Below are 14339 nucleotides of genomic sequence, written 5' to 3' on the forward strand. Positions count from 1 at the left end.
TGTATGAAAAAATGAATTTTCTTCACAATTTTTTTCCGTGATTTTTCGATGTTCAGTTATTCTGATATTCGGGGCGGAGACAAATCCAACAAATCAAAGATCATAAAAATCGGTCCAGCCGTTCTTGAGTTATAAATGGTATAGATAGATATAGATTTATCATTGTTTTTATTTTAAAACTAACAACTGCGAATATGACGTTTAATAGTTTGTTTACGTAAGGAATTGCAAATGGCCGACAATAATAAATTTGCTTCCTAGGCAACCATTATATAATTTAGTAAGATAAGTTAAAGTGTATATAAATAAACCAACGGCGGACCAATATGCGATCCTTTTTCTTGATTGTGTAATTTGACAAGATTATTAAAAGCTAGTCGAAGAATCTAGGTTATCACAAGTTTTGTTACGCCAAAAAAGTATAACTTCTAACGCGCGTACATAAGTACACACACCGATTTTTTTTTATCATACCGATGTTTGTTCTGCCACGGGTATTTAACAGATGATCAAGTGTACCGCATAGATAAAATATTGTTAAATTTTCTATAAGTAGTCTCCAATATTTTATATAAATTGTCACTTGTGTGTATTATTGTACCTATCAGAACATAGGCTTCTTTAATTCTTGAATAGGGATTGAGTTAATCATAGTAAAGTTAATACTTCACAAACAATCCTCTTATTCCTCGTTAAAATACTGTTAATAATATACTTACATGACACGGTTAATTTCCTCAATGTTGGAATGGTTGTATCCTCATTCTTAAAACATATGTAAGGCGCGGCTTTTGATTTCGAAGAGTACCACGTGGACTCCATGCAATAGCTTCCTGGTGGCAGCATTGTCTTCTTATTATTTATAATCGTCATAAGTGTTCCGTTTGCGTACAGAAAGAATATTTCTTCTTGAAAATATCTGTAAGTAAAATAGAAAAAATACTCCATCACGCATTTATTCTGTTAAAAATATTTTAGCATTACAGGTTATGGGCAATGTTCTACATGTATCTATACAATGGTCGAATAAATGCGTAGAGAACGACAAGCTTAACGTGATGCTCCGTGGCGGTGCTGCCGCGGAGCCTCACGTTAAGCTTGTCGGTCTCTAGTATCAATATAAACATGTATAATGTTAATAATAATATTAAATCGTACCTACATAACTTTGAATATTTTATAGATAGAATAATATTTCTTATCTATTATAGTTTGGCTTAGGCAGGGCTTAATGAATTTATAAAAATTAACCAACAATATGTGTAATATGTACAGCGCTCGAAACGGAAAAGTTTACGAACCGGAGCGCTCGACAAATTTTCTGAAGATATTTACATAGTCATCAAGTTGTATGTGTATTTTATAAAAATAAGTGTGTCAGATTTTCTATTCTATGGCCTATCTAGCTTAGATGGTCAACATATTTTTTCCACGAGACGGAGCGATAATTTTACGAATTTCACGAGCCGGAACGGCGCTCCGGTGCGTTCCGTTCCATTTCGAGCCCTGAATATGTACCCATTCCTAATCCAACGAAAACAAATAAGTATGAATGAAAAAGTGTGCACAATTTTGTCGTATCGCCCAAAATATACGAACACTATTATGGTTTGTTTAGGCAGGTCTTAATTGATTTTTAAAAACTAACCAATAATATCTGTCAATTGTAATCTTAGTTCAATAAAAACAAATACGAATAACTAAAAAATTTAATGTGCACTTTTTATGGCGGATCTTAACAGCCTACCTTTACCCTTAGCTCCTGGTGTCAAGAACACGTCATACGTCGAATACTGGCAACTGCTCTCGGCTTATGCAATGACGCTCATTTAATATTGGTGTATTACACACACTAGTGCTCGTGCATAATGCGTGTTTCATTTTCGTAGGACACATTCAAAACCCTGCACCAAAATGTAACGTATTGAATATAGCCTATCGGAATGGGTTTAGGACGATTTGGCACCGGGACAACTGGACGCCACGCAATTCAAAATTAAATAGACGTTAGGTACCTTCCTATAAGTATGGCAATATACTGGCAAATATTAATTTTCATGTTCCCACCAATATCACTCGTAGCTCCACGGTCTTCAAGATACATCGTCGCAGGACAGATGTTATGTTTCATGATGCTGTGTATCGTGCAATTAGCTTATTTGATGGCACCATAAAGGTTGATTTGTTTTTTATTAACTATATTATGTTTGTGGACGTATTAAATAGGCTAAATTTATAATTGTATAAATTATCATATTTCATTAATATTTACACATGCTGTCTTTTTATTGTTATTAGTAATTAAGATATTTTTATACATTTGTATTTATTAACCGGTTAAGTGCCCAAAGCGTCTATGGACGCCCTAATTACACCAATTCTTATGTTAATTACTATCAATTAACTAATTGCGGCATAGAAAGGATTAAGTATTATGGCGCATTGGCCAATAGCTGTAATGCCGTAATACTCTTTTTATAAATAAATAAATAAATAATTACTTAAAAATATTATTATTATTTATATTTAGATTATTATATTATGATTTAATAGTTGGTGAAAATTTATACAATATGCACACGTCAATAATGATTTAATCGTGGATATGTTTAAGTTCCAACGAAAAAAGATTTTATATGAAGCCTTAGGCATGGTCATTCTCAATCCGCAATAAAAAAAACATTATGTTAAGAGTAAAATGAATTAAAACTGCTAAGTAGTAGATAGAAATTGATTAAAATTACTCGTCTATGTTCTGTATACGTGTCTACGACAGTACGGTGTCCAATTATTGTCCTGGCGTCCAGTTGTCTCATTCCCTATCGGAATTTTATTATCTGTTCTGTGTTTCAACGTGTCCGTCCGAATTCATTGTTCTAATTTTACTCTTTGTTTACGCTATACTTGCAAATACTCAGAAAATGTGCATACGTGCTGCTAAAAATCGATTACATCTGTGACTAAGGCGTGATTGTGAAGATAAGAACATTTTTATCGGACAAGATAATCAAAGTGATATCTTTTTCCAGTAGTAGGAGTAGAGAAGTAGACTATGAGAGAATCCGACGTAAATAAGTCAGCCATACTTATTTATGTTAATTGAATTTGGAATTCAAATTACAGATAGTGTTGGTTAGTTTCTAATATTCAATTTAAACCTGCCTAAACCAAACGACAATGTACATAATTTGAAAACACCTCAAATACAGTGGCGAGGGGTGGAAATTGGTTGTTAAGATTCGACATTAATAGTGCACACTGAACTTTGTCAGTCATACTTATTTGTTTTCATTGAACTAAGAAAACAATTTGCTGGGTAAACCGATCCATAATAATATAGGACATATGCTATGAGTGATCCGACAAAAATGGTGCACACCTTTTCAGTCATACTTATTTGTTTTCATTGAAATAATAATGCATATTATTACAGATGGTGTTCGATAGCTTTTTACAACGATTCTATTAGCTCGTATTCTTGTTTGTCCGGTGGTTGTTTGTCCAGTACAAATCTTGCAATCGATTTTTAATTAACTTCCCGATTAGCTGGACATTTGAAACTTTTAGAATATATCAGAACACTATGCCAATGCATTTTTTTAATACTTTTAGCCATCAGCATCTAAATTATTAATATATACGAACGTTACTATGGAAATCAAAATGAAATGTCAAAATGACATTTCAGTATTCAATATTTGTTTGTTTTTTATTTACTTCATATCAACTACAAGTTTGAGCATATTGAGCATAATAATTCAACAGAAAATTTACCCACAAAACAATTAACCCCTGCCTAAGCTTAACCATAATCGATAAAAATATATATATGAAATATCTAAAATTATGCAGGGACGGTTTAATGGTACTTATAATTTTACATATTTTATAGATAGGTACACGAATATTTTTTGATTATTATACTTATTATTACACCATGGCTTGGATTAGGCAGGGTTTACTTGAATTTTATAAACTAACATACACTATCTACATTCTACAGGTTATAGGTAGTCTTGGTTCAATAAAAAGAAATACGTATGACTGAAAAAGCTTAGTGTGCACGGGTCCCGACAAAACCGCCCGGACATTGCCGCCAAAACAATTCAGAAATGAGACAATTTCTATTTTTACATAATATTATATTTTAGATATGTACACAAATATTATAAAGATAAATTAAAAATATGAATTACTTATTTAAAATTAAATTTCAATATTGTGTGCCAACCTTCTTAAATATTCTAAATTATAAATACTACCATAGAAAGGCATTTACTATGTGTTAAAAGCATGATTTTAAGTTATTACTCTACTATCAGCTGCAACTGGTTAAATCTCAAATTACACTGATTATTGTAAGTATGTAAATTTCTATCAATACGCAATTCGAAAAATCAAAAGAGCACTTGTTTTATATACGAGGGTGGGTCAATAAGTCCTTAGAAAAGCCGACAGGTGGCGCGACTAGTACTGCAAGCGGTTTGTTTTCATGCAGCGGCACTACCGATTCAGTATGCTGCGAAGTTTCAATCAGATTGGTCGGGTTGTTGTGTGTTTCTCGTACATTTAAAAAAAAAATTTGCTTGTGGAAAATGGAAAAATGGAAAATGGAGAAAATTAAGTTTAGAGTTGTTATTAAACATTTTAATATAAAAGGGTTAACAGCAAAGGAAATAAAAAATGAGTTGGATTTAGTTCACGGCATATCTGCTCCTTCACTTGCAACTATTTATAACTGGTTAAATGAATTTAAACGTGGTCGTACATCAACAAAGGATGAACCACGCTCAGGACGTCCTGTAGAGGTGACTACACCAGAAATGATCAATAAAATCCACGATATGGTGTTAAGTGACCGAAGATTAAAGTTGAGTGAGATAATTGAGGTTACAGGGATCTCAAAAGGTAGCGTCATTTCTATTTTACATGACAAATTGGGCATGAAAAATATTTCTGCAAGATGGGTGCCGCGTTTGCTCACAGTCGACAATAAACGCAGTAGGGTGGTGGCCTATAAAGCCCTGTTGTCGCTCATGCAACGCAATCCGGATGAATTTTTTCGTCGATTTGTGACTGTAGATGAAACATGGATACACCACTATACTCCCGAGACGAAAGAACAGTCAAAGCAGTGGATTGCGAAGGCAAACCATGTCCAAAGAAGGCGAAAACCGTAAAATCAGCTGGTAAGGTTATGGCTACTGTATTTTGGGATGCACGTGAAATTATTTTCGTTGACTATTTGGAAAAAGGAAAAACAATAACAGGGGATTATTATGCATCTTTATTGGACCAGCTAAAAAACAAAATTGAAGAAAAACGGCCTCATTTAAACAGGAAAAAATCCTCTTTCATCAGGACAATGCCCGTGTTCACACATGTTTACGATCAATGGCTAAAATTGAAGAATCGAAGTTCGAATTGGTCGACCACCCACCGTATTCGCCAGATTTAGCCCCCAGTGACTTTTTCCTTTTCCCAAACTTAAAAAAATGGCTAAGTGGACAACGTTTTTTTTCAAATGAAGAAGTCATCGATCGGACAAATGCTTATTTTGAGGACCTTCCGAAAACTTATTTTTCTGACGGTTTAAAAAAATTGAGAAACGTCTAACCAAGTGTATTGAGCTCCAAGGAAATTATGTTGAGAAATAAAAAAAAAAATACAAAAATAAAACCTGTTTTAATGCTTTTTTCTAAGGAATTATTGACCCACCCTCGTATTTTGTATTTTTTGCGGGCGGTTTTGTCTAGGCGGATTTGTCCGGGCGGTATTGACGAGCACTGGTACGGGCGCATTTGGTTTGGTGGCAATTTCTGGGCAGCGGTATATAATGATTTGTAAAAATGTGACGTCAGAAAATCAATAAAATAACGAATTTAGATAGGAATGAAAAAAGACTTTTTGACAAAGTGTGAGGATAGATGGAGAGGGTCAAAAATACTGTAAATCGTCATTAATGTAGATGTTTATTTTTAGCATGCAGTCTGTTTACTTTTTAATAGGTACCTATATAAACATTTTATCGTGTTCTGAGAATTTGCAAATAAAATTAGTCATATTTTTAAATGATAGGTATTCGTGTGTTTTCAAATTCAAATATTCATTTAAATAATATTGATTCACCGGTTAGGAAAAATGACCTTTTAATTAAAGAATAATAATAGAGGAAAATAATATAATTATTAATATAATATACACTGATATTTTAATTAAAATGATTCACTTTCAACATACCTGTCTAAAGGAAAACAAACTCTTTTAAATTTTGGCGCCAGATATTTAGGTAGGTATATATCAGCGATGGCAAATACGTAGCACTCATGCCACACTTGGCACGCTACAAGTTTTCGACGGCACGCCTAAAAATAAATTCCTTGAAATAAAAACTTGCATACGTGTGACAACTCTGCTATTCTGGGCAGTGTTGATAATGTGCCGCCCTTATGCAGTGCGTGACCTGCCTATCCCACGGGACGCCACTGATTCTGTGTATTTAATTACTTTTAGAATACGGTGATTGACGTCCTTTTTGTATAACCTCGTCCATTGTAAATAAATATGATATGACGTGGAAAAAACTAGTTTTCAACAATGTTCAAGACTCAAGAGAATGAAGCAATCGTATACCTACTACCTGATCTTCACCTTTGGTTATCGTGATAATGCATTTATCACTAATTCGTGAACAGACAAGACATGTTATTGATTACCGATTACTTATTTTGGCAACTACATACTTAAGTACTTGTTTAAACGAATGGCTCCTATCAAGGGAATCCAATCCCGAGCCAAAATTTTGATCCCGGGATTTCGGGATTAAAATTTGATGATCCCGGGACTGATTCCGGAATTGGCATTTATTTCAATAGTTAATATTAAATTTTTATATAAACAAACAACATTGATAAAATCGGTCAAACATTTCTAGTAGGTACTTATAATTTATACTGTTTAAGACATTAATTTATTGTTAATATTGTGTATCTACATTTAATCTTGCAAATATAGGTATAGGTTCAATGAAGTAAATAATAGTATATAATAGTATGAGTGCCGTCATTAAACACTTCCTCCGCCAATTTTTACCACGTTTTTATAAGCTAGTATTCTTATTTGTCCGGTACAGATTTTTTCTTGTGAAGTACAAATTTTTTAACTAACTTCCCGACTAGCTAGACATTTGAAACTTTTAGAATATATCAGAACACGACGACAATGCATTATTTTAATACCTTTTGGCCATCTTTAAGCAGAATTGAATTAATTTTCAGTTAATTCTGTTTTGTATGTTTCGGAAAAAAATCGTTAAAAGTAATATTTACTACTCACTATTATTGGTTGCTAAGGGGGTCCTACCAACTAAATTATTAATATATACGTGCGTCACTATGGAAATCAATATGAAATGTCAAAATGACATTTCTGTATTCTATAATATTTATTCAGTATTTCTATCAAGTACAGTAAAAAGTTTTTATTAATACATTGAATTATTAAGTTTATATGATTCAAAAGAAAATTTAAAAACGTGGTACGAGTAAGATAAAAAGTTCTTTTTAGCTTGAAATTATTTACACTTAGCTGTAGCTCGCTGTAGCTAGATGCGAAATAGTATTTCCAAATTGAATTTATATCACCATCTTTCTTGTGAATGTGCAATTTAAATTCTTAAATATCCGTGGGTGTCCTCCTGTCGAAATGCGATCTTAGAACTGATTGAAATTAAAAAGAGTCCAGGTTAGATAGTACCTATCTGAAAAGAGTGATTTTTTTGTCGATTCGTGACATTTTCAAATTTCTCATTGTTATTATTTTAAAACGAAAGATAATTAAAAGCAATAAATGACGTTTTTATTGATGACAAATGCATTAACTTCCCCATATTATGTTATGATCGAGTTTAGATTTTAATGCATTTTACATCCATTAAAACATTATTCATATTAACTGCATATTTCTTTTATTCATAATTAAGAGGATTTTAAGAATGTTCCTACCATTCTAATTATTGAACATATAAAATTTGTCGCAATTAAGCATGGCAGTCGTAGCATAGTGGTAATGCACACAGCACGATACCCAAGAGACGCAGGTTAGATTCCTGCCGGGTGTCTTACTTTTTTCAAAAAAAAAAAAAAAGATTCTTTTCTATTGGCTTTATTTTCTGTGTGAGTGTTTTCAAAATTATATATGTTTTCTATTTGAAATTTTTCGTGGCATAAATTTATTTAAATAAACAGATTTATTATTTTTCTGATGTTGTTACGATTGCGTATTTGGCAGTAAAAACAATATTATCCGTGAGCGTCTGGCGATTCCACCTGTGACATGTGGAGGTACATACATGTCGTTAACATAATATTTTTTTTCGAGATTATGTTTATTCATTGGTATCGAAAATTGTCCGGTATCCATGGATCCCAAAATTGGATGAAGAAAAAATTCAGTTTCAAAACGCATGTCGTTTTTTCGTTTTTAGCATGTTCCTGCTCTAATTATAAACTGATTGCACTCGATTTGACAAAAAACAGCATGGAATACCACATCCATGGCACCCACATCTTGAAGTGTGCCCCCAGGCTAGGATGTTTGGCGGGTCCCCCTACCTATCACTAAGAGTAAAGGCAGTGTGATGCGCTACATTAGTGTTTTCCATGGTGTACGCGGTAAAATTAAGGTGAGTTTTTGTATTTTCCCAACCATTTGTATTATGGAGTTATCGAGTATCGGCACACAGTTAAAAATTGCATCGTACAATCAAATATTTAAATTATTAATAATTATTGAAGCAAAATAACCCCGCAGGCGACTTTTTTTACTATAAGAGCAAGTTTGTGGTCTGTGTTTATCTCACTCATCCGGTCAACTTGTCACGCCGGGCCTTTTCTGAGCCCGGGCCCCTAGGCTAGAGCCCTGTCAGCCCCCACCTTGTGGGGGCCATGGCCACATCAATCAAGTGTTGTAATCAAAGGTGCGTTTCCCCAACGCAACATGACGCAACCGATTAGTGAGAAAATTTGAAAGGGGGCCTCCGAAGTGTTAAAACCTGCCACTCAGTTATTAAATTATATTTAAATTTGAAAAAAATTATTAATTTACAAAAAAGACACATTGAGCACATAACAAATTATTAATTCAAGACGCTCACAATATGACATTTAGAATAAAGGGTACAGGTAAATCAACTTAGTAAAGAAAAAAGAAAAAAACACTGCAAAAATAATTTCATGGAAAAAGAAATAAAATTAAAAAAAAAAACGACAATTCAAGAAGAATACAAATTAAACAATAAAATAGAATTGAAAAAACAAAATACATAATGTATCGTTAAAAATTTCTACATCTCTGCGGAGTGCACGATGCACATTTATCACAAATTCAGTGGAAAATAGTTATTGCCCAAAGCATAACAAAATCTGTGCATAAAAATAAGGGTGATAACCTCTTTGGGTCGTATAGTACTGACGTAAAATTAACGTCAGTAGGTACTATACGACCCAAAAAGGTTGGACTTATAGGTAGGTATGGCCATATATTTCCGATACAACATTTCACGGTGAAGTGTGATATGGCGAACTGCGTAGGTACAAGTTTCCGGACACGATGTCTTCGCCCTGTCACACCCCAGTATTGGGGCATAGGGCAAGTTGCACCACTTCCCTCGGTCCATCGTCACGTCTCGCGCTTCCCACCGTGTGAGAAGATACATCAGATAGTCATACGCGGACCAAAATTATAACACCCGTACTATACATAATTATTATGGTATATACCAGTGGCGAAGGGTGACTTTTCGAAAGAGGTAGGCTGTGGAGATCTGATAAAAAGAACACACTTGTCAAGTATACTTACGAGAAATAAGAAGATAATTCGATATTACTACTAATGAATAGGTACACACTTATTTTTCTTTCGACCATGTCCGATCCTAATAGGATCATATAAGCCCCCACAGAGTGGAGGTTTGTATTAACAGATTTTATTTTTACGAGAAATGGGTGTCAGCCACTTGCTCAACCTATTAGGTCCATACTCTGACTCATACACAACCCCATACCCAGGATTCGAACCTGGGACCCTCGACACTATAGACCGGCGCTTAAGCCACGCGGCTATCGTGGACACGACGTGGAACGACACACTAATGTAATGAAACTTCACTGACGACATAAAATTAAGCGATAAGTTTAAATTAAGTACATATTTTTTCAAAAAAATAATACACATCAAAAATCATTAGATGAAAGTTCTTTTTATTTTTAAAAACAGTCTATATTTATTAATATTCGATTAAACACCATAGAATTTTTTTTTTAATTATCTAATTATTAATTATTTAGTTTTAGGCTCTGCGATCGGAGCTTACCTTAGATCATACAATTCGATAGAATGGGCGGGACTACGTGAAGTAAAGTCCATATGTAAAAAATGAGAATAATTTGAAACATACTCCGACCTTTATTTACGTCGAGACAGATGGCGCACTGTGGTATGTTTTTTAAAACCTTCTCAGATTGTTTTGTAATGATGTGTGTAATACATTTCTACACATACGGCATTTCTCATTGGCAAAATAAATTATTTTATAGAATATATTATAATCAAGTGATTATATAAATAAGTCAATATGCAGTTAAATAAATATTTTTTCTTAAGGGGGGACATGCTCGTCAAAGGTCAAAATTGAGTTTTTATTGTATTTTCAAACCATGATCCTGGACACTCCTTAAACGTTGTAGATAATCTATTTATATAATTTTAAAGCCTTATTATCCTTTATAGTTATTTTAAACATTTGAGGACTGCATGAAGTATTTTTGTTACATAAAATAGTATTCTTTTAAACCTCTCGCTCTAATGTTTTAGAATATAGTCATATTTCGGTACAGAACTGTGCAGTGGTGTTAAGATTTTTTACATTTATTAATTTTTAAACGCATTTATAAAACCATTAGTATAATTTATTACGAGATAATTTTTGTAAAATATTCACGATAAAAAATTATTTTGATAATCTCTGTGATCCCAAATTTGACAAGAATTAGGCATTTTATTATTCAAAAAATCGGCAAGATTAACACATTTGAAGATGATTCTAAAGATATTTATTATAAGCTATGTCTTTGGCCATTCAAGTGTGATAAAAATCTTATGAATAATGATTGCTTTATAATAATTATTGACCTAAGAAGAAGGTAGTGTTTTTTTGAAATACGCCATTTCATTTGTCATTCCCTAGTGGTTAAGCTACAACATACGGCCGTAGCCATAAAATGACAAACTATAATTAAAGGACAATGCATTATAATATTATTCAGTTGTGGAGGCCGTGAATATAATTGGAATCATTTACATTTTTTTCATGTACGTATTATTTTTTATCAGATATCAAAATAAATCCAAGCGAATTCACTTTCCAATCTAAGCGAATTCTGACTTTTGCAAAGTGATTCACGAGTAAATTTACGTCTTTCTGAATTTGGGTTTGATCCAACGTCTCAACGCGCGGTAGAGTAGTATGTATATCAATTAAATGAATACGAAAGATTCTAGTGAATTGCATTATATTTTTGATAATGTTAAGAGGGGGCTCAAGAGAAGGAGATTGAAATATAATCTAGTATAAAAAGCACATCGGCGTCGTTAGGACGTTAATTTAAATCGATATTTTCGCAAAAATCACTAATCATCGGAGATTTTATTTAAAAAAAAAAAAAAATATTATTGTTATTGGTATTGTCTGCAGTCTTACAAATTATTATTTGATAAACACCCTGCAAGTGTCCGCCGATCAGAAAGCAGGGCTGTCAAAATAATGTTTGAATTAATATTTTTAAAATGTTAATTTCATCATAGTTTTTAATCAAACCCGTGCAAGTACATACTGATAACTTGGGTGGATATCGTAGCAAACATACTATTGATATATCTACGGGTATTTTATTGTTATTACCTAATTCAAATTGAGCAAAGGTTGATACTCAAATACTATTATAGTATGTTTATGATTTCGAGAAAATAATACGATGATATATTATAATCCATATCAATTATTTGAAAACATTACATTTGCATGTAGGTACATGTATAATATGGTGAAAAGGTCAGATACCTGTTTAATTTGCAAGATAACATCAAAATTTGTATATACTTATCTAAATGAAGAATGACATTCATGAGTGAGCACGGCTCAAAGCTTGGAAAATGTGTTTTTTTTCCATTTGTAAATATTTTAATTGTGTATTATTTTATGACAGATTCATAATACATTAATAGAACATACTGTTTTTTTCTATGAATAAAAAAGACTAGAAGGAACATATTGTGTCACAGCAATCAAGAAAGGCCGAAAAATATGGCCAACAATGCATGATACACAAACATAAAATACACAAAATTACCTATTTAAGTTTACCGCACACGTGCAGACCACGCGATATTTGTTTACGCAAAGTCGTCGCTTTCCAAAATGGCGAATTTGTTTGCTAGTTTTTATGGCGATGAATCAGTATGTTCCTTCCTATCTTTTTTATTCGTAGGTTTGTTTACTATGTACACCAAGAAATTTCCATTTATAAAATCGGAAATGAGTTTTGGAATATAATGCAACTAAAACTGAAAAAGTTCTATCATGGGTGTTTACTTCTTGAATTAGTTGACCCCAGAAACAACAGGTCCATTCCACTACGTGAACCACAGTGGATATTATGCCGGGTCCACATTGGCAACATGTCGCCGGCAACCTCGTTAAATTTTACGATAAGTATGATAATTATCGTAAAATTCGAGGTTGTCGCGCGACATGTTGCCAGTGTGGACCCGGTATTAGATGCACAAAACTTAAATAAAATAAATTATAAATAAAATTTTAAAAGTACAAAATAATTAATTGCGTCGACAGCCCTGGCGTCATCTTTTATTTGCCCGCCAGTCGGATGGGCGAATAAAAAAATAATGTGTACAGTGACTGTATGTTAATAATTATTTTTAGGCACTAAATTCTACGTTTTAAAAAATATGCATTAGAATTAAACAATACTTATTATTTTTAATACGTAGGTCCTAAACATTACAAATAAACACTATTCATTAGTAATGTTTTTTGGATAGCACATGAAATAAAAATGTAGGTAGATAATATGTATTTCAACATCCTTCGTATGTTTAGTTCTCGGATAATTTCAGGTTAAAAAGTTATTAATATATTATTAAGTTTATATCGTGGCTAACACATAATCAAAAAAGTTATCACATCCATCAAATCAGTTGCAATACTTCCCACCAAAGAACTGATAAACATATTGAATCTAGTAACATTTATTAGAAAATACTATTTTTTGGTCACCCCATAGCTTCACTTCACAAGCTTCACTTGGAGGGAGTTTATTGAGACACACATTGGCGGCAACCTTTTTATATTAACTAGTAGACCAGTTACTATGGACTACATGTAAAAAAATCATATTTTCAATTCTCAAGGCCGATTCTGTAGAGCGTCAACTTAAGCCGCGTACTTATTAGGACAATTTGGCACCGGGACAACTGGGCGCCACGCAATCAAATGAAATTCGAAAACAAATAGACATTCGTGAATTATACGTACTTTAAAATATATATATATATATAATATTATTAATTATATTTAAATTATTATATCACACCCACGGTGGCAGCGCGGCTTAAGCGTTGGACTATCACGCCGTGGGTCTCAGGTTCGAATCCTGGGTCTGGCAAGTACACATATTGTTTTTCAATTTGTGTGTGAGTCAGGTTATGGACCTAATAGGTTGAGCAAGTGGCTGACATCCATTTCTCGTAAACAAACAGAAAATCTGTTAATACAAACCTCTACTCTGTGGAAGCCCATATGATCCTATTAGGATCGGACATGGTCGAAAAAAAAATATTATATTATTATTTAATAGTTGTGGAGAATTTAAATATGCATACGTAAATAATGATTTAATTGTGCATATAATGTTGTTTTCATATTAAGCCCCAGGGATAATAATTCTCAATCCGCAATAAAAAAACATTGTGTTAAGAGCAAAATTAATTACAACTACCAAGTAGTAGATAAATACTTCTTTCTGTATAAAATCGTAACAAGCGTCTATTTATTTCATTCAACGGCGCGACGCCCAATTGTCTTTGCGTCCAGTTATCCCAGTCCCCATTAGCGAGCCGTAACTGTGACCGTTGCACTTACAGTAACTACTTTAGACGCCAAATAATTATCAGTTTGCATCTAGTGTTGGTTACAGTATCTGGAACGGCTACAGTTACGTCTCGCTAATGCGGCTAATGAGTGTTTGGCATTATGCTTTCGCATT

At 33.0% G+C, this 14339-nt stretch overlaps 1 protein-coding gene across 1 annotated transcript in view; it reads right to left on the reverse strand.

Annotated features, from left to right (window-relative positions):
• LOC147073942 (uncharacterized) overlaps nt 1-14339 on the reverse strand; it is a 54679-nt gene that overhangs the window by 23889 nt on the left and 16451 nt on the right. Inside the window, exon 3 of the mRNA XM_085944705.1 lies at nt 720-919. The gene's annotated coding sequence lies outside the window, so the exon portion shown is untranslated. The remainder of the gene's footprint in view (nt 1-719; nt 920-14339) is intronic.

Source organism: Rhyacophila brunnea, unplaced genomic scaffold, assembly GCF_057557595.1.
Source record: "Rhyacophila brunnea isolate RB1 unplaced genomic scaffold, BYU_Rbru_1.0 scaffold_17, whole genome shotgun sequence".
Classification (NCBI taxonomy): domain Eukaryota; kingdom Metazoa; phylum Arthropoda; class Insecta; order Trichoptera; family Rhyacophilidae; genus Rhyacophila; species Rhyacophila brunnea.